The following is a 21,039-nucleotide window of genomic DNA, read 5'->3' on the forward strand; positions in this document are numbered from 1 at the left end:
ACAGGAAATTTTAACTCTTGTCTTATAAATTAGCCACCTTATAAATTATTAATGGCCATCTGACTGGAAGTTTCAAAACGCAACAGCTGAGGCCCTCTTCCTCCAATGGAGTACAGCTTCTGTAATACGGGGTTAGATGATAGTGTTTGCCTAGTATCAAGCTAGTGTTTTGTGCCTTGTAAATAAAGTTCTGTATCATCATTTTGAAACGTTATTCAAATAGAACATTATGAGAGATCACTTGAGATACATGTTTCTTTTTTTATTATTGAATATTTTATGTGTTTACATTTCAAATTTCTCTACTGAGTATAAGCATTGATCCCCAGCCCAGTCAAGACCTTCAGCTCTTGTTAGAACTGTTAGCCTTTTATCTATACCACCTATCAACATCAGCTGAACCTTTGTAGCTATAAGAAATTAGTAATTGTCTGATTTTTATGATCCCTAAGAGATTTCAAATCATTTAATCTGCAGTGTATTGGTGACAATTTACCTAGATATTAGATTCTCAATTAACATTGCTGGGCAGATCCTGTACTTTTCTGAAGAGTTTATGTGCTTCACATTTAGAGTATGTCTTTGATACGGTTAAGTAAAGTGGAATATCTTACACTTGTGTGCAACTTTCTAGAACTTCCTTGCATGTTTATACTGCCTTGAATTCCTTAGCTTGTAATTATTACTCTTAATTTAGATTTATTCTGATATTGTGAAGTATATAGAAAAAATGATTTATTTACTTACATAACAATAGCAATAATATTCAATCTTATGACAGCAGCAATAGACCATTGCAAGGACAATCAGAAAATAATGCTTTGACTTAACATTACCCATAGGTATTAATGAAATAACTTGCTGATTAACAGAAATTTAATCATATAGATTTTATCATATGTACTTGCTCATATTCCCTACAGTAACCTCACTGAAGTGACACCATCAACAAGTAGAAACAAGTGTGGGCCATTGCAAATCTTTCTCAGCCTGAAGATCTTCTTGTGTGTTTGTCTCTGTATGCACATGTGTGCTCAGGAGTGCTTACCCATGCATGCTCCTGGAGAAACTAGAATCAACATTGGCTTTATTCCCCAGCTCTCACTGAACTTGGAGCATGTTCTAGTGGCTAGATTGGCTCCCTAGCAAGCCCATAGGATCCATCTGTCTTTACTTCCCAATGCTGACATTACAGATGTATGCCACTTAATTTGCTTTTTCCATAAGTATCGGGGATCCAAATTCAGGTCCTCATGCTTGCATAACAATCACTTTACCCACTGAATATTTCTGCAGCACCAACATCCTTCTTACTTTTTAAAAATTCCATATCATTTCAAACACATTGAAATATATACATAATGAAATCTACCACTTGTTATGCAAATTATGGAAGAATGTTCAAAGTTGTGTTGTGCATAAATTACTAATTTTGCCCCTGAGATTTCCACATTCTGCTTTTGTCTAATTGTAGAATGAATTGGATTTTAGACTATCGTGCAGCTTTGGTTAAATTTGGACTAAATTTGGTTTTGAAGAGTGTATTAATTAATTTTTTTCTTTACTGTGACCAAAGGTTTTGATCACACAGCGCTGCTACCCAACATTCTGACACTTAGACATTATATAATCTGCACTTAATTTTGGCCATATTCATAGGTATCTGGGAGCACTTATGGTTCATGGGCCACAGAGTGGATGTACTTGGTTTGTGGTTTGAGGCTGTGGTTCCCCACAGTGGAGAAGGCTTGAAGGAGGAGTTTGCTCAAATCTGGGAAGTTTAGGATGCAGAGGCAAAGTGATGCCAACATTTAGGTAGCCTTTTTCTTTTTCCCTTTTTATTTCATCTGAGACCCTAAGCCCCAGGATGGTATGGCCCTCATTTTATTTCACAGTTAATCCTTTCTGGAAAGTCCTCAGAGATTAATCCCATCCAATGCCTCTCTAATACTGAACAAAACTCATTTATGCAATTAAATTGAAAAAAAAGAAATATAAACATCATAGTGAGTATTCATTTCATATCCACAGCATTGCTGAAATCCTTGGGGAAATATGTGGGGCTTGCAAACTATGAAATTGTCAAGAGTTAAATTACCCCCATCGAAGTCACATGGTAATATTGCTCAAGCTATCTGATGCCTTGGGCACATCCCTAACCATCTCCAGTACTAGAGAAACTACATCTTTAAACAAAGACTTCCTTTTGAAATTTAGAAACCTGTGGTTCTTAGCCTTAAAACTACAATTAAAAGGCACAGTGCTATATCTTAGTAAGGTAAAGAGCTAGTTGAGTTATACTTTTGGTATATTTAAGTTCTAGTTGGATCTCCTTTTCCTCTACTCAGAATTCAGTTAAAGCAAAAATAGCATTATCTCTTTTTTTATAAAGTCAGCTTTAGTTGTCTAATTTATATATATGGCAACTGTTTCTGTCCATGAATAGCCTTCAATGTATAAACTGTTACTCCAACCATGACTCTTGGTGTTTTGCCCACTGTCATACACATTCCGACCTTCATAATACATCTGACACCTATGATGACTGTGCACAACATGTACACACTGTAGATCAGAAGCTACATTACGTTAGATTAATTACTCGAACTTGAAGAACGGCATTTCCTTTCAATGACATAAATCTCTGATCATCTTTTTTATCCTAGTCAAACTCTGGTTCCTTCATTACCCAAGGATGATAATCAAATACATCTGCTTCTTTAACCATACACTCGGCTTCACTCAGTTTAAGGTAGAGCTACTTATCTGGAGCTTATGAATTTTGGTTCTGTGATTTCTCTGAGCCAGCCTCTGAGCCAGCTGGAGGTGGGGTGGGGTAGGGAATAAGTGATCGTGATAAGGTCACTCACCACTTCATTCAATAGTGATATGTGGAAAGTAAGACAGCCGAGGTTGACTCCATGACAGGCTTCAAATTGGCAGTTTAGGAGAGTAGGCCTAAATCTCTATTTCCAAGAACTGGGCAAGTCCAGGCAAGTCCAGGCCTCAGTAGCTGCTCTGACATCTGCTCTGAGGCAAGGCTAATGGGTCAGCAGCAGTTTTCAGACTTCTTCAGCAACAATTTAGAGTCCCCCCAACCCCCTCCCCAGCAATGGTTCTAGAATGCTCCTAGAGATAGAGCCAAGATTTAGAGGTTACCTACCCCTCCCCAGCCCCCTAATGTGCTTTAAATTGGGCCTGTGAGCTCACTTTGGGGTCTCTCCATATTTGTAGATGGTAGACCCCAGCATGCTGAACTTGTGTTTGCATACTATTTGAGTCTGTGGTATTATTCCCCTGGCGAATCATGGACCCTTACAAAAGGACAGTCTCCTCTGAACACCAGAGGTCAGGGTCATGGTTTTCTCTGATCCAAATATACCTTTGCTGTTCCCTGACTAGGTGAATGTCTTTTTCTTTGCCATATCCCCATTGCTCAACATAATCAAAAGCAAAGAATAAGCACTCAACACGTATTTATAAAATGGCTACAATATATATTTGGCATCCAACATATACTACTGAGTGCTTTTCTCTATTTTGAATATTCCATTCTATCTCTTCAACTTACGTTAAGGTCCATGCAAGTAGGTGTAGCTTCCTTGAGCTAGATTGGTCTGGTTTCTGATTGATGCTGTGAGGAGGCTCATTTCCTGTCATAAAATTCCTTACATGATACTAGCTATTTAAAATGAGTCTCCCAAATTACAATTCCAAATATTATTTTAATTTGGCTTATAAAAGAACAAACATTGTAGTAGAGGAATATGGCAAAGGCTACATAAAAATACTTTTTTAGAGTCAAAGGTCATCAGGGGCTATAATCTCCTTCCATACCAAGGAAATGCTTATGTAAATACTGTGGCTAAAATTTACATGGGTCTCATAACCATATCCGCAATGAATACCCCTGAAGAGACTTTCATGAACATGTGACTATCAATTTGCCTTTAGCTCCAGGGCCCTAGCACCTTGCTTGGTCCATGCTAGGATATTATAGCTTAAATATTAAATCCTGCTCTCTGCACTGCTTATGTGTTGAATGCTTAGTCCTAGCTCTTGGTGGTATTTTGGGAGATCTTAGGAAGTTTAGGAAAGGCTCCACACTGAAAAAAAGTAGAGGTGAGGACATGCTCTATGAAGCTATGTCCTGTCTTTTTTTTCTTTTTTTTTTTTTTAAACTTTAACTTTTTTTTTTTATTAACTTGAGTATTTCTTATATACATTTCGAGTGTTATTCCCTTTCCCGGTTTCCGGGCAAACATCCCCCTCCCCCCTCCCCTTCCTTATGGGTGTTCCCCTCCCAACCCTCCCCTCATTGCCGCCCTCCCCCCATAGACTAGTTCACTGGGGGTTCAGTCTTAGCAGGACCCAGGGCTTCCCCTTCCACTGGTGCTCTTACTAGGATATTCATTGCTACCTATGGGGTCAGAGTCCAGGGTCAGTCCATGTATAGTCTTTAGGTAGTGGCTTAGTCTCTGGAAGCTCTGGTTGCTTGGCATTGTTGTACTTTTGGGGTCTTGAGCCCCTTCAAGCTTTTCCAGTTCTTTCTCTGATTCCTTCAATAGGGGACCTATTCTCAGTTCAGTGGTTTGCTGCTGGCATTCGCCTCTCTGTATTTGCTGTATTCTGGCTGTGTCTCTCAGGAGCGATCTACATCCGGCTCCTGTCGGTCTGCACTTCTTTGCTTCATCCATCTTGTCTAATTGGGTGGCTGTATATGTATGGGCCACCTGTGGGGCAGGCTCTGAATGGGTGTTCCTTCAGTCTCTGTTTTAATCTTTGCCTCTCCCTTCCCTGCCAAGGGTATTCTTTTTCCTCATTTAAAGAAGGAGTGAAGCATTCACATTTTGATCATCCGTCTTGAGTTTCGTTTGTTCTAGGGATCTAGGGTAATTCAAGCATTTGGGCTAATAGCCACTTATCAATGAGTGCATACCATGTATGTCTTTCTGTGATTGGGTTAGCTCACTCAGGATGATATTTTCCAGTTCCAACCATTTGCCTACGAATTTCATAAACTCGTTGTTTTTGATAGCTGAGTAATATTCCATTGTGTAGATGTACCACATTTTCTGTATCCATTCCTCTGTTGAAGGGCATCTGGGTTCTTTCCATTTTCTGGCTATTATAAATAAGGCTGCGATGAACATAGTGGAGCACGTGTCTCTTTTATATGTTGAGGCATCTTTTGGGTATATGCCCAAGAGAGGTATAGCTGGATCCTCAGGCAGTTCAATGTCCAATTTTCTGAGGAACCTCCAGACTGATTTCCAGAATGGTTTTACCAGTCTGCAACCCCACCAACAATGGAGGAGTGTTCCTCTTTCTCCACATCCTCGCCAGCATCTGCTGTCACCTGAGTTTTTGATCTTAGCCAATCGCACTGGTGTGAGGTGAAATCTCAGGGTTGTTTTGATTTGCATTTCCCTTATGACTAAAGATGTTGAACATTTCTTTAGGTGTTTCTCAGCCATTCGGCATTCCTCAGCTGTGAATTCTTTGTTTAGCTCTGAACCCCATTTTTTAATAGGGTTATTTGTTTCCCTGCGGTCTAACTTCTTGAGTTCTTTGTATATTTTGGATATAAGGCCTCTATCTGTTGTAGGATTGGTAAAGATCTTTTCCCAATCTGTTGGTTGCCGTTTTGTCCTAACCACAGTGTCCTTTGCCTTACAGAAGCTTTGCAGTTTTATGAGATCCCATTTGTCGATTCTTGATCTTAGAGCATAAGCCATTGGTGTTTTGTTCAGGAAATTTTTTCCAGTGCCCATGTGTTCCAGATGCTTCCCTAGTTCTTCTTCTATTAGTTTGAGTGTGTCTGGTTTGATGTGGAGGTCCTTGATCCACTTGGACTTAAGCTTTGTACAGGGTGATAAGCATGGATCGATCTGCATTCTTCTACATGTTGCCCTCCAGTTGAACCAGCACCATTTGCTGAAAATGCTATGTTTTTTCCATTGGATGGTTTTGGCTCCTTTGTCAAAAATCAAGTGACCATAGGTGTGTGGGTTCATTTCTGGGTCTTCAATTCTATTCCATTGGTCTATCTGTCTGTCTCTGTACCAATACCATGCAGTTTTTATCACTATTGCTTTGTAATACTGCTTGAGTTCAGGGATAGTGATTCCCCCTGAAGTCCTTTTATTGTTGAGGATAGCTTTAGCTATCCTGGGTTTTTTGTTATTCCAGATGAATTTGCAAATTTTTCTGTCTAACTCTTTGAAGAATTGGATTGGTATTTTGATGGGGATTGCATTGAATCTGTAGATTGCTTTTGGTAAAATGGCCATTTTTACTATATTAATCCTGCCAATCCATGAGCATGGGAGATCTTTCCATCTTCTGAGGTCTTCTTCAATTTCTTTCCTCAGTGTCTTGAAGTTCTTATTGTACAGATCTTTTACTTGCTTGGTTAAAGTCACACCGAGGTACTTTATATTATTTGGGTCTATTATGAAGGGTGTCGTTTCCCTAATTTCTTTCTCGGCTTGTTTCTCTTTTGTATAGAGGAAGGCAACTGATTTATTTGAGTTAATTTTATACCCAGCCACTTTGCTGAAGTTGTTTATCAGCTTTAGTAGTTCTCTGGTGGAACTTTTGGGATCACTTAAATATACTATCATGTCATCTGCAAATAGTGATATTTTGACCTCTTCTTTTCCGATCTGTATCCCTTTGATCTCCTTTTGTTGTCTGATTGCTCTGGCTAGAACTTCAAGAACTATATTGAATAAGTAGGGAGAGAGTGGGCAGCCTTGTCTAGTCCCTGATTTTAGTGGGATTGCTTCAAGTTTCTCTCCATTTAGTTTAATGTTAGCAACTGGTTTGCTGTATATGGCTTTTACTATGTTTAGGTATGGGCCTTGAATTCCTATTCTTTCCAGGACTTTTATCATGAAGGGGTGTTGAATTTTGTCAAATGCTTTCTCAGCATCTAATGAAATGATCATGTGGTTCTGTTCTTTCAGTTTGTTTATATAATGGATCACGTTGATGGTTTTCCGTATATTAAACCATCCCTGCATGCCTGGGATGAAGCCTACTTGATCATGGTGGATGATTGTTTTGATGTGCTCTTGAATTCGGCTTGCCAGAATTTTATTGAGTATTTTTGCGTCGATATTCATAAGGGAAATTGGTCTGAAGTTCTCTTTCTTTGTTGTGTCTTTGTGTGGTTTAGGTATAAGAGTAATTGTGGTTTCGTAGAAGGAATTCGGTAGGGCTCCATCTGTTTCAATTTTGTGGAATAGTTTGGATAATATTGGTATGAGGTCTTCTATGAAGGTTTGATAGAATTCTGCACTAAACCCGTCTGGACCTGGGCTCTTTTTGGTTGGGAGACCTTTAATGACTGCTTCTATTTCCTTAGGAGTTATGGGGTTGTTTAACTGGTTTATCTGTTCCTGATTTAACTTCGATACCTGGTATCTGTCTAGGAAATTGTCCATTTCCTGAAGATTTTCAAATTTTGGTGAATATAGGTTTTTATAGTAAGATCTGATGATTTTTTGAATTTCCTCCAAATCTGTAGTTATGTCTCCCTTTTCATTTCTGATTTTGTTAATTTGGACGCACTCTCTGTGTCCTCTCGTTAGTCTGGCTAAGGGTTTATCTATCTTGTTGATTTTCTCAAAGAACCAACTTTTGGTTCTGTTGATTCTTTCTATGGTCCTTTTTGTTTCTACTTGGTTGATTTCAGCTCTGAGTTTGATTATTTCCTGCCTTCTACTCCTCCTGGGTGTATTTGCTTCTTTTTGTTCTAGAGCTTTTAGGTGTGCTGTCAAGCTGCTGACATATGCTCTTTCCTGTTTCTTTCTGCAGGCACTCAGCGCTATGAGTTTTCCTCTTAGCACAGCTTTCATTGTGTCCCATAAGTTTGAGTATGTTGTATCTTCATTTTCATTAAATTCTAAAAAGTTTTTAATTTCTTTCTTTATTTCTTCCTTGACCAGGTTATCATTGAGTAGAGCATTGTTCAATTTCCACGTATATGTGGGCATTCTTCCCTTATTGTTATTGAAGACCAGTTTTAGGCCATGGTGGTCCGATAGCACGCATGGGATTATTTCTATCTTTCTGTACCTGTTGAGGCCCGTTTTTTGACCAATTATATGGTCAATTTTGGAGAAAGTACCATGAGGAGCTGAGAAGAAGGTATATCCTTTTGCTTTAGGATAGAATGTTCTATAAATATCCGTTAAGTCCATTTGGCTCATGACTTCTCTTAGTCTGTCGACATCACTGTTTAATTTCTGTTTCCATGATCTGTCCATTGATGAGAGTGGGGTGTTGAAATCTCCCACTATTATTGTGTGAGGTGCAATGTGTGTTTTGAGCTTTAGTAAGGTTTCTTTTACGTATGTAGGTGCCCTTGTATTTGGGGCATAGATATTTAGGATTGAGAGTTCATCTTGGTTGATTTTTCCTTTGATGAATATGAAGTGTCCTTCCTTATCTTTTTTGATGACTTTTAATTGAAAATTGATTTTATTTGATATTAGAATGGCTACTCCAGCTTGCTTCTTCTGACCATTTGCTTGGAAAGTTGTTTTCCAGCCTTTCACTCTGAGGTAGTGTCTGTCTTTGTCTCTGAGGTGTGTTTCCTGTAGGCAGCAGAATGCAGGGTCCTCGTTGCGTATCCAGTTTGTTAATCTATGTCTTTTTATTGGGGAGTTGAGGCCATTGATATTGAGAGATATTAAGGAATAGTGATTATTGCTTCCCTTTATATTCATATTTGGATGTGAGGTTATGTTTGTGTGCTTTCATTCTCTTTGTTTTGTTGCCAAGACGATTAGTTTCTTGCTTCTTCTAGGGTATAGCTTGCCTCCTTATGTTGGGCTTTACCATTTATTATCCTTTGTAGTGCTGGATTTGTAGAAAGATATTGTGTAAATTTGGTTTTGTCATGGAATATCTTGGTTTCTCCATCAATGTTAATTGAGAGTTTTGCTGGATACAGTAACCTGGGCTGGCATTTGTGTTCTCTTAGGGTCTGTATAACATCAGTCCAGGATCTTCTGGCCTTCATAGTTTCTGGCGAGAAGTCTGGTGTGATTCTGATAGGTCTCCCTTTATATGTTACTTGACCTTTTTCCCTTACTGCTTTTAATATTCTTTCTTTATTTTGTGCGTTTGGTGTTTTGACTATTATGTGACGGGAGGTGTTTCTTTTCTGGTCCAATCTATTTGGAGTTCTGTAGGCTTCTTGTATGTCTATGGGTATCTCTTTTTTTAGGTTAGGGAAGTTTTCTTCTATGATTTTGTTGAAGATATTTACTGGTCCTTTGAGCTGGGAGTCTTCACTCTCTTCTATACCTATTATCCTTAGGTTTGATCTTCTCATTGAGTCCTGGATTTCCTGTATGTTTTGGACCAGTAGCTTTTTCTGCTTTACATTATCTTTGACAGTTGAGTCAATGATTTCTATGGAATCTTCTGCTCCTGAGATTCTCTCTTCCATCTCTTGTATTCTGTTGGTGAAGCTTGTATTTACAGCTCCTTGTCTCTTCTTTTGGTTTTCTATATCCAGGGTTGTTTCCATGTGTTCTTTCTTGATTGCTTCTATTTCCATTTTTAATTCCTTCAACTGTTTGACTGTGTTTTCCTGGAATTCTTTCAGGGATTTTTGCGATTCCTCTCTGTAGGCTTCTACTTGTTTATTAATGTTTTCCTGTGTTTCCCTAAGTGTGTTCATGTCTTTCTTGAAGTCCTCCAGCATCATGATCAAATATGATTTTGAAACTAGATCTTGCTTTTCTGGTGTGTTTGGATATTCCATGTTTGTTTTGGTGGGAGAATTGGGCTCCGATGATGGCATGTAGTCTTGGTTTCTGTTGCTTGGGTTCCTGTGCTTGTCTCTCACCATCAGATTATCTCTAGTGTTACTTTGTTCTGCTATTTCTGACAGTGGCTAGACTGTCCTATAAGCCTGTGTGTCAGGAGTGCTGTAGACCTGTTTTCCTCTCTTTCAGTCAGTTATGGGGACAGAGTGTTCTGCTTTCGGGCGTGTAGTTTTTCCTCTCTACAGGTCTTCAGCTGTTCCTGTGGGCCTGTGTCTTGAGTTCACCAGGCAGCTTTCTTGCAGCAGAAAAGTTGGTCTTACCTGTGGTCCCAAGGCTCAGGTTCGCTTGTGGGGTGCTGCCCAGGGGCTCTCTGCAGCGGCAGCAACCAGGAAGACCTGTGCCGCCCCTTCCGGGAGCTTCAGTGCACCAGGGTTCCAGATGGTCTTTGGCTTTTTCCTCTGGCGTCCGAGATGTGTGTGCAGGGAGCAGTCTCTTCTGGTTTCCCAGGCTTGTCTGCCTCTCTGAAGGTTTAGCTCTCCCTCCCACGGGATTTGGGTGCAGAGAACTGTTTATCCGGTCTGTTTCCTTCAGGGTCCGGCGGTGTCTCTGGCAGGGGTCCTGCCGCTCCTGGGCCCTCCCCCACTGGAGCCCAGAGGCCTTATACAGTTTCCTCTTGATCCAGGGATGTGGGCAGGGGTGAGCAGTGTTGGTGGTCTCTCCCGCTCTGCAGCCTCAGGAGTGCCCACCTGACCAGGCGGTTGGGTCTCTCTCTCACCGGGTCTGGGAGCAGAGAGCTGCTGTCGCTATGTCCTGTCTTAACTTTCTGTTTTTGGTATCTTTGTGTCCTTCTGCTTCTTGCCTGCCATACGGTATACATCTCTCTACTCCCATCTCTGACTCCTTTGATGTTTTGCCTCACATATTCAAAGAAACATAGAGCCAAATGACCATGCACTGAACCTTCTGATTTTGTGAGCGGCAGTAAGTACTGCCTCTTTTTTTTTTAACTTTTAGTTAAGATTAAAAAGTGCAATGTAGCTGTCTTCAGACACACCAGACACATCAGATCCCATCACAGATGGTTGTGAGCCACCATGTGTTTGCTGGAGATTGAACTCAGGACCTCTGGAAGAGCAGTCAGTGCTCTTAACCACTGAGCCATCTTTCCAGCCCCAAGTCCTGTGTCTTTTTAAGTTGCTTTGAAAAGTGATGTGCAGCCGACTAGTTCACACAGGTGAATGTTGCACCCGCTGAAAAGCCAGGCAACAAAGAATAGAGTGGTGCCTCTGGGTAGGAAGGGGGACTTCCTGTGGGAAGGAAGGGAAAGGCAAAAATGCCTTTGTCTTACCTCTCGTCATCTAATCCAACAATCTTTGAGTTCTGTGCTAGGATTGGGCCAATGGGGTCCTGTGTCCTACATACCAGAAGGCATAGTTTTAGATATGAATTTCTAGAGAAAGATACAAAAACTCATTTGAGGAACCTCGAACATGATTATAATTCCCATGATCAGTTTTCTTCTTGGAAAAGAAAGATTATAGACGGGCAAAATGGCCTAGTGAGTGAATCACTTATCATGTGAGGTTGACCACCTGAGTTTATCTGGGAACTCACATTAGGGAGAAAGGCTCTACTCATGGACAATATCTTCAGATCTCAACGCATGTGTTGTCTTGTGTGCATGACTTATGGTCAAGAGACTGAATATCTTATAGATGTGTAATCTTTACCTCAGGCACATGGAAATTATCCTACGGTCACAAAGTTTGTAGGTGGTGGGACTAGAAACAAGTTCAGCCTTGGTTTCAGACCACGTACTTTTCACATCAGTTCCTAGTGACATGATTCAGCAGAGGTTCATGTGCTCAAGCAATGCTTGCCTTCAGGGCCCTCGTCACCTGTCTTCCAAACCTACTCATAGTTGCAGTGAGATGAGATATTGACACTTGTTTAAAAGACCTTTTATTTTTAAATCCTACTAGGTTTCTGATTTCTACATTTCCTTCTTTTACAGACAGCCATCCATTGAGACAAATCCACTATGTTGTCCTCTACCCATACTTGGATAATATTTTATTCTTGATTGTATTATTTCAAAAAGGCTCCCATTAAAATGATACCCACTGATTCTTTCTTGTGACACAATATAATTTACAGGCAATAAATGTTCATAAACAGCTTGACTGAAAAATCCATAAAACCATTTCAGCTTTATTTTAAGTTTCATTTAATGTCCCTCAAAAATGATTTCATCGATGTGTTTCCATTAGCTGGTTCTCTGCCCAATAACTTAATTCCCGGCAATCAATCAGGAACTTATAAAGCATGTGACAAGATCTATCTAAAGTATCTTGATTCACCATAAAGATCAGCTCAGTGGCTCTTTCCCTACTAACTCAGGTTGGGGGTACACTTGTGAAACGTCTTGAGTGTACTCTGTTACCATAGAAACAGAGGCATAGCATCTCTAGAGAGGACACTCAAGTTCCAAGCTCAGGGTTACCTCAGTTTCCTTTTGAGGGGTCTTGAATGTCAGCATACCTGAGATCTAGACTTCTGTCTGCATGGTTTAAGGTATAAGGAACAACATACAAGCTCTCTAGGCATTGATGCTCTCAACTATAAAATGAGATAAGTGGCGCCTTCTAAATCCAAAGCTCTCTGAGGTCACCATCTGACATAAGCAGAATTTTATCCTTGCCCACCTCCTTTTCTTCCTGCAGGAACAAAGAACTTTAGAATATACAGTGGAAGAGGTTTTGCTGTGTTGTAATTTTCGTGATGTTAGTGATTGAATCTAGGGTCCTGCATAGGGCAAGTAGCTGCTATATTAGCCTTAAACTGTACTTAATGGGAAGAATAAAAGCAAGAGGGAACAAATCTTGTTAAGAGATGAACTAGCAGGAAGTAACATTTATTATTATAGAATGGAAATAATGGAACAAACATTATATCTAACTTTTTAAAGCCCTGAAAAGTGAGTTTTGAGAAATTCAGAACTAAACATCAGGTCTTCTGTTTCCTCTTTCTCATACATCAAGAAAGAAATCAACCCATCTTTCAAACATTCCCCCCACCATGTCTTTCCAGCTTGACTTCCTTTTACAATCTAATATAGGTATAAAAATATATTTTTATCCTAGCAATAGAAAATGTGGTTGTTTTGAAGTTATATAAAGTAGGAATAGGTGGATTCTGTGCTGTGCTAGGTCACTTACAGTTCTGTTCAGGTAACTGACTAGATTACATATCCCATGATTCAGAAGAGAATGGTGTACAGCAAACCCATCGTTCCATTGGTTCAGCACATATTTCTTGAGTAGGCGAGGTAGGTCTTTTGAAGCAGGGACACAGTCATAGGCTGGTAGAATGGAACATCCTCCGTTATATTCTGACTAGTTGAAATAGTTGGTATTTGAGAGAGCTCACAAATAAGAATATATATACGTAAAGGTGCTCGAGTCTTAAAAGGACACAAATCTTGGAAATTTTCCTAAAGTCACATCTAGCAGATAAGTTTCCTGAAGCACTGACATTTTCCTGATACCTAAGAAGTCATTAGGAGTGAACATACCAAGAGAGGGATGTGGAAAGACAATGTAGTTAGATCATAATTAGCACGTCACAGCCATGATGGGGTAATGGAGAAGTGGATAGGTTCCAGGGAGTGCAGTATTCTAGAGGGGATGTCAATTATTATCAAGACATATAGTTTGATCAAATTCAGATTATTAAAAGATTGTATGGTTACATTTTATGGACTGAGTGTTTACATGAAAGAAACCTTAATATGTTGAAGTCTTAACCCCAGTGGGATGGTATTACAAGAGGGGTCAGTAGGGAATATGCTGGAAGTATTTTGTCAGGTTGACACAAGCTAGAGTTATTTTGGAAGAGGGATTCTCAGTTGAGAAAGTGATCCAATGGTTAGGCCCGTGGGCAAGCCTGTGGTGTGTTTTCTCAATGGACAATTGATATGGGAGGGCCCAGCTCACTATGGAGAGTGCCAGCCTTGGGTTGGTGATCCTGTGTACTAAAAGAAAGCAGGCTGAGCAAGCCATGAAAATCAAGTACTTCTCCATGGCCTCTGCATTAGTCCCTGCCCTGCTTGAGTTCCTGCCTTGACTAGATCCCATACTCCGTGATTCAGAAGAAGAGTAGAGTGGGCGTGCAGTGAAACCCAATGTTCAGTGCATTCAGCAAGTATGTCTTAAATAGATGGGTACTAGTCTGAGAAACAGGAACACACAGTCACAGGCTTGTAGCCCATCGTACTCCATGAGCAATGGATTTTCTTGCCTTGGAAGTATAAGATGAAAGGAATCCTTTTCTGCCCCAACTGCTTTTGGTCACTGTGTTTTATCAAAGCAACAGAAACCTTAGTTCAGGCAGGGGTACAACTAGGCTTTGAAGAGTTCATGAGTTTGGAACCCTGGTGATGGGATTGGTGCCCATATAAAAAGAACTTGTCAGATGTGTCCTCTTTCTGTCATGTGCAGTCACACGTCAATTATCCTAGGATGAGGCTGTTAAGGAAAGACAGACTAGGACTCATCCCGGCAGGAAGCTGGTCAAGTGAGACCATTCTGACATCAGAATCTAGACTTCCCTACAACCAGAATGGCAAGGACCAGAATGTGCTACAGAACCAGTTCATGCTTTCTGACAGTAACGTTTAGATGCCATGTTACAGCACGAAGAAGACAATCACAGAAGGAAAGAAAGACGTGGAGAGGCCAGGGGAGAGATAGGAAGGCTGAGCTAGAGAACTCAACACGAAGAAGAGGAGTAGATGGGCTGAGAAGACCCTTAGGAGTGGATCATTAGGATGGTGGTGGGGACTGGACAAGAGGACATAGAAGGGTGATCAAAGAGCTCTAGGAGAAATCTAGAATGCATGTTCAAGCAATGTCAACAAGTGTCCAAGGCCATCTGTGCCCACAGAAGCCATATACTCCTGAAACAATATACTCAAGTATTTGACTTACAAATTTCAGCTTTTAGTTTTCTTATGATGAAACAAGAAATATAAGAAAATTTAAATTAAACATCCTTTATGTATAAGTAATTTATTTGTTAATTATATAAAATAACAAATAACCAACTGAAAATGAATATCCCCTGTGTACAAATACTTTTCTGGTTACCTTAAAATTCTAGATAAAAAGGTTTTTTTTATATAACTATTGTTGTTAGAATTCTTTCTAGAACACATGTGATAGTTTTGATGTAAGTCTAGAATATTGGACATGAAAACGTTTTGATACTAGAATATAGTGTTCTTTTGATTTGAGACCCATTTTCATCCAAACAGGACAGAAACCAGCACAGAAATATATAAGCAGTTTGTCAGACAATAATCTCAGGAAATTCTTCAGAAGCAACTATTTTTTAAATTATTAAAATTTGTATGTATGTGTGCATGTGTGTGAGTGTGTGTGAGTGTGTGTGTGTGTGTGTGTGTGAAAGAGAGAGAGAGAGAGAGAGAGAGAGAGAGAGAGCGCAAATCTGTATGAATGCATACATGTGTCTGCATATATAGAGGCCAGCAATTAACTTCTGTTATTCATAAGCTGCACACCTTGTTTTTTTTTTTTTTAGTAAGGGGCTCTCAGTAGGACCTAACACTTGTTGTTTAGGCTGGACTGGCTAGAAAATTGCAGAGATCCATCTATTTCTGCCTCCCTAATAGCTGGGATTATAAACTAGTGCCATCACACATACCCAGCTTTTTATGTGGGGGCTGGGGACAAGAAAACTCCTGTCCCCACACCTCTGCAGCAAGCCTGGCTAATGCAGCCCTCTTCCCAACTTCTCTGTTTAATTATTAGAATGAACTTTTGGCCCTCTCCTGAGAGCAACATGCTGTTACATTTTCTCAAGGAAAGGCTGGGTTATATTTAGTCAGGGTTGTGAAATGAACTGAGAATTGGAAAGTGTGCCGAATTTCCTCAACTTTTGGAATTGTGCACAGCGAGCCCAGAGGCCACCTCGTCTCAGAGCCTTTGCAGACATGAGGGATAAGCGGATGCTAGAGAGCAAGTTTTCATGGAAAAAGTCACGTGGGCCACTTTCCTCACAGCATGTCTTCCCTGGTGGCATTTACTAAGCTGCTAATACAAAACATCTGTAATTGTTGTGAGCAGTTTCTAGGTTACACAGAAAATATTTTCTGTTTCTAGTATTAGGTTGCATTCTCCTAACCTAAAATGAATAGGTAATGAGTCCATCCCACCAGCATTTGCGGTAGGCCTCTCCCATGTATGGTATGTAGAGAAACTGGAATCAGATGTTTCTTTTTATGGAACTACAAGTTAATAAAATTCAAAATGGTCATAAAATTTGTGCTGGCAAAAAATTGACATGGGTAAAGAGTCTGGTACTGAGTCTGATTATCTCAGTTGGATGTCTGGTGCCCATGTAGTGAAAGGACCGAATCAGTCCTTGAAAGTTGTCCACTGACCTCCATTCATGTGTCGTGGCATGTATGTGGTTTATACATATGAATAAATAAATGTAAAAAAATTGAATATAAAATTTTAATAAAATTTATAGTTATTTTAAGTGTTGCAAGGCATTGATATCTATATGGTGAGTGTATGGTATAGTGTAAGGCAATTTTCAGTGACAAAGTGTGATCGTTACCTTTCCAGGGTCTCATTACAGCTATATAGTTACTTACATAGTTATAGAAGAAAATCATTCATTCCTTCAGTGAAATTACTATAAATCATGCATATTCAATGACTATGCTATAGTCTACAAGTTGACAAACTGACAAATACTGCTTCTTACAGGGTATAACAGTTTATATAGATTGTCTGTCTGATAAGATGTACAGTTGTCCTGGAAACAAATCTCTGGCCATGCCTGGGCAGGATGATGTCAGTCAGGTGAACTGAGATCGGAAGATGGCGCCTATCCATGGGTTCGTGTTCTGGGCTGCCTTTACAACAAGAAAGCAAGCTGCCCAGGAGAAAGGGTAGGTTTCTGTTTCCTGACCACAGATGCAACGTGACCAAGCTGGTTTCCTGCTTCTACCGACACGAGCTCTCCATTATGGTGGATGCTGTCATCTCAAACTGTAACCTAGCCTTAACCCTTCTGGTTTTATATCATCACTTCTGTGGGTTATTTTATTATCACAATAAGAAATGTAACAAATACAGAGGGCAAAAAGAATCTTCATGCACAGGCAGGCATGTATTTGTATGTGTATATGTGTGTTTTATATATGTGTATATGTGTATTTATACATGTATGTGTATATATGAGGCATGTTTAAACGTATATATGCTATTTTCTATGGCATAAAGCAAAGAGCATTACAATACATTGATGCTTTGCTATATTTGGCTGTTACATCAAAATGTTCAATAGATGATGGATATGTTTTATTCATTGGGTTAGAAGATAATAAGAACAAGAAAAGAAGATAAGGCCTGCGAGATAACAGAGCTTCATTAACTGCTTTGAGTATTAGTGGCAGAGAACAATGCAGTGAGTTCTATTTTAAGTGCTCTGGCGGTTTCAGTGAGCCCATCGTACCACTGAAATGCACATCGTGCGCATTTGCGTACAGTGAGAAACTGCAAGGCGATTTAAGGTTTACATACAGAAACATCCAGGGAAGCTATGGAGAGATACACAGTTTAGCTAAACAAACTTTACTAGAGAAATGAATCGATTCAGACTCACGCTTGCTATATCATTATGCCCAAATTGGAAAGAGAAAAGAAAGTAAGAAGAAAAGGATCATGTAAGTGCGAGCAATCTTATTTCAGTTCCTTATGCTTCCGTTATATCTTTATACTAGCTAACACTATACAAATACTTTCAGCCCATTTGTTGTATTTAAGAGATAGCGTAGGGTGTCCTCTGAGTCAAGAGGACATATGAGTAGTAGAGCTTCTCTAACAAGGAGAGGGCGGAATTGCGTGACTGCTGTAGCAGAGAACTGCACTCATGCTGCCAATTAGCATGCTGTGTGCTGCACGAAAGTGACCTTGTCTAAGCACTGCCCTCCTGGCCTGTGTGTGACAGGTGGCTAGAGCCAGGGGAAGTGGGGTGGGGGAACGAAACAAAGGAAAGCATGCTAACAGATTCAGAAGACCATTGCTGTGATCTGCCCTCCCACAGGGGACTGAAGGGCAGGTGGACCGCACAGTGGAAATCTCCACTCTCAAGGGTCTCACACGGTGAGGGCAATCAACACCGAGAGAGTCACTGGAGGTTGAGAGACCTGGGGAGACAAGGCAGACCTGGTTTCTAATGGTTTTCTTGCCACTGAAAAAGTAGCCAAGCAGGTGGGTGGCCATGCCTTCCTACAGAGAAGGAAATTGAAGTATTAATTGAGAACCGAGGAGAAACACAGCCTACAATGTAATTGAAGAAAGTTAAGAAAATCATTTATTGGAGATGAGACAATGACTTGAAAAGTGAAAAATAGCAAATTGAAATCTTAACACAGGTGATGGAGCGTTCGCAGAACTAAGGAGAGCACTTGAATGATTTCATTTCTGGAGATAATCTTGGTGGGAAAGGAAGTCTTAAGGTGGGCGGTCTTCGCAGGTGGCTTAAAGGTGACTGATTTTGATCTTATACATTGACTTTATTCTCAGGAATATTCATATTATTGAAACAATCTTTCCCCCATTTCCCTTTCAGCAAAAACATCCCAGTGATATTAATGAGACTAATGTCTCCAACTAAATCACTACCTTCTCCTACCCTCTTCAAACTAGGAGAGACCGTGCCTAACACAACCTAATGAGAGAGGCTGGGGACTCTTCTGGAGAGGGGCAGAGGGGAGTTTTACTGCACACAAATGGGACACAATAAAGGTGGCTACGTTCACTCTTGTTCCTTATTCATTTACATGGTGCATATGTGAAATTTTAAGGGTAATCTTCCTAATCTTGGAGGCCTTCAGACACCTAGTATTACTGTAAAGCCACCAGCAACTGTCTACTGTCAGACTGGCTCAGCCACTAGGACTAATTTGTTTGAGCCACATTAAGGGAAGTTTCATGACCCACCATTGTCTAAAATTCAATACCAGTACATGTACCATCAACAGAGAGAAGTAAATGGAACCTTCCAGTGGGTCATAGCCTTTAAATTTTTTTCACAATAAGCTAAATGAACTAATGATGAAAATCATTCTTTCTCTATCTTTATACATGAATAGAAGCAACTTTATACTGATTTCTGGGAAAGTTTTTCCCAATTATTCTTTAAAATATTTAAGGCTATGTGTGTTCATGTGTCTGTCTGTGTGTGTTTGTGCATGTGTGTGTGTGTGTGTGTGTGTGTGTGTGTGTCTGTGTGTGTGTCTGTGTGTCTGTGTGTGTACAAGCATATATGTGCAGGTACCTGTGGCGCCCAGAGGTATCTGATTGTCCTGGAGTTGGACTTACAGACTATCTGACATTGGGGTCCTCTGCATCAATAGTAAATGTTCTTAATGCTTGCACTATCCCTTGGTTTTCCCACCATTTTGCTCTGGTGTGTAGCACTTTGAGCCAGAGAGTATTTTTCTTTCCTTTTGTAGTAAAACAGGTTATTTAAGATCTACCAAATATCACCATAATAAAGGAGTCTTCCCCAACTCTTCATCAGTTCTAATTTCCTTCTGCACTCCCATGATGCTTCACGTGTGCCCTACATGAGCCCTCAATTGCATTTTGCTTTGTGTGATATGGCCTTCACTACAATGGATGCTGCCTCAGTCTAAAGGCCATGCTGACAACTCTGTTCTCATCCAGACAAGTTAAAACCAAGCTGAGTACTGGGAACTCAATTTGATTTAAGCAGGAAAAGCTTCAAGTTGAAATAACAACAAAAAGCTGCTGGGGGAAGACACAAGAGCCAGTCGATACCAGCTATTCCATTCTGATATCTCCCAGTTTACACTCTAGAGAGCAGTGATTTAGTTTGCAGAGATATGTTCTCAGGAGAGCAATCTTCTCAGGACTTTCCCCTGGCCTCATACTCCTACCTTGAACTTCCTCTGACTCAGTGTAACCAAGTCAACAACGTAAAGTCCAACTGTAATGTGACCAGTGAGCTTAGCTCATCTCTATGAGCGATAGGTTTGAAATATTGGGTTATCCTTGGTAACTTTATATTTTTTATGTCAAGCAGGTACCACACCTTCCCCAAATCCTTGATGATTGTTTCCTTAAAGGAGGGAACATTTCCATAGGGTACACTTCTGCAGACCTGGGATATACCTAGGGTTGTATATCTACTGCCAGAAGTAGAAGGTCACAGGATTTTAATTTCTATCACAATTTCTTCTTTTTCTTCCTTTCATTCTGGGAACAGCTCTCAGCTCTTACTGTTCCTTTAGTGATTTGCCTTTTCTGGAGTGCTTTGTAAATGGAATGATATGGGAATCTGACTTTTCTTTTTCTCACTTAACAAAAAGGCACTTGAGGTGAGTTTCATTATAGAAGTTTTTACTGGCTTAAAAGCAAATGCTGCTTTCAAGCGTCAGCTCCTGCCACCTTTATAAAAGCTTAACCTTTGTTGGGATACATTGGTCCTAGAGAAAGGGGCAGGACTTGCAGGAACCCAAAGAGGGGTTAGATTGACAAGTTGAACAGATTTCAGACTAAACTTTCTGTGTCACCATTCGGAAGGTGGTAGCCTCTCAGAGGGGACAGCTATGACGTACCTCTAGGAGGGTGGGTATGTGCCACAAGGACTCCGCAGTTTCCCTAGTTCCTTTCTATTCCATGAGAGTAAGATTTGACATAAATTTTATTTATGTATTCTGTGAGAATTTTGTATATATAATGCATTTTTTACCATATCTACACCTTACCACCTTACACCTTTCCAAATCTTCCCCAAATCCCATTCCAAAATTCATGTTTTATTTTCTTTATAACCCACTAACTACAGTTTGAGATGCCCATATGCACATGAGTGTGGGGCCATCTACTGGAATGTGGGTAATTTACCAGAGAAGCCATATCCCTAAGGAAAACAGACTCTTCCCCAACAGGCTTTAACTACCAATAGGAGAATAGAATGTTTTTAAATAATCAGAAAAGCCAAGAACTTGGAGATATCAGAGGTAATCATAATGGGTCAATGATCCATTGGAACGATATCACTATGACAGGAATGAGACATCCTGCTGGGCCAGTGTAAGAGCTCAAGACAGACGGAGACAATGAAAGTCAAGTGGTCACTGACATCTCATGAGCACTTCTTGCTGGCAGGATATTTTTTTAAATAT

General features: G+C 40.1%; 1 protein-coding gene across 8 annotated transcripts in view; it reads right to left on the reverse strand.

Moving 5' to 3' along the window:
* The window catches only part of Sgcd (sarcoglycan, delta), a 981,842-nt gene that overhangs the window by 110,012 nt on the left and 850,791 nt on the right, over positions 1–21,039 (reverse strand). The window lies entirely within an intron of this gene.

The sequence above is a fragment of the Rattus norvegicus genome, chromosome 10, assembly GCF_036323735.1.
Source record: "Rattus norvegicus strain BN/NHsdMcwi chromosome 10, GRCr8, whole genome shotgun sequence".
Lineage (NCBI taxonomy): Eukaryota > Metazoa > Chordata > Mammalia > Rodentia > Muridae > Rattus > Rattus norvegicus.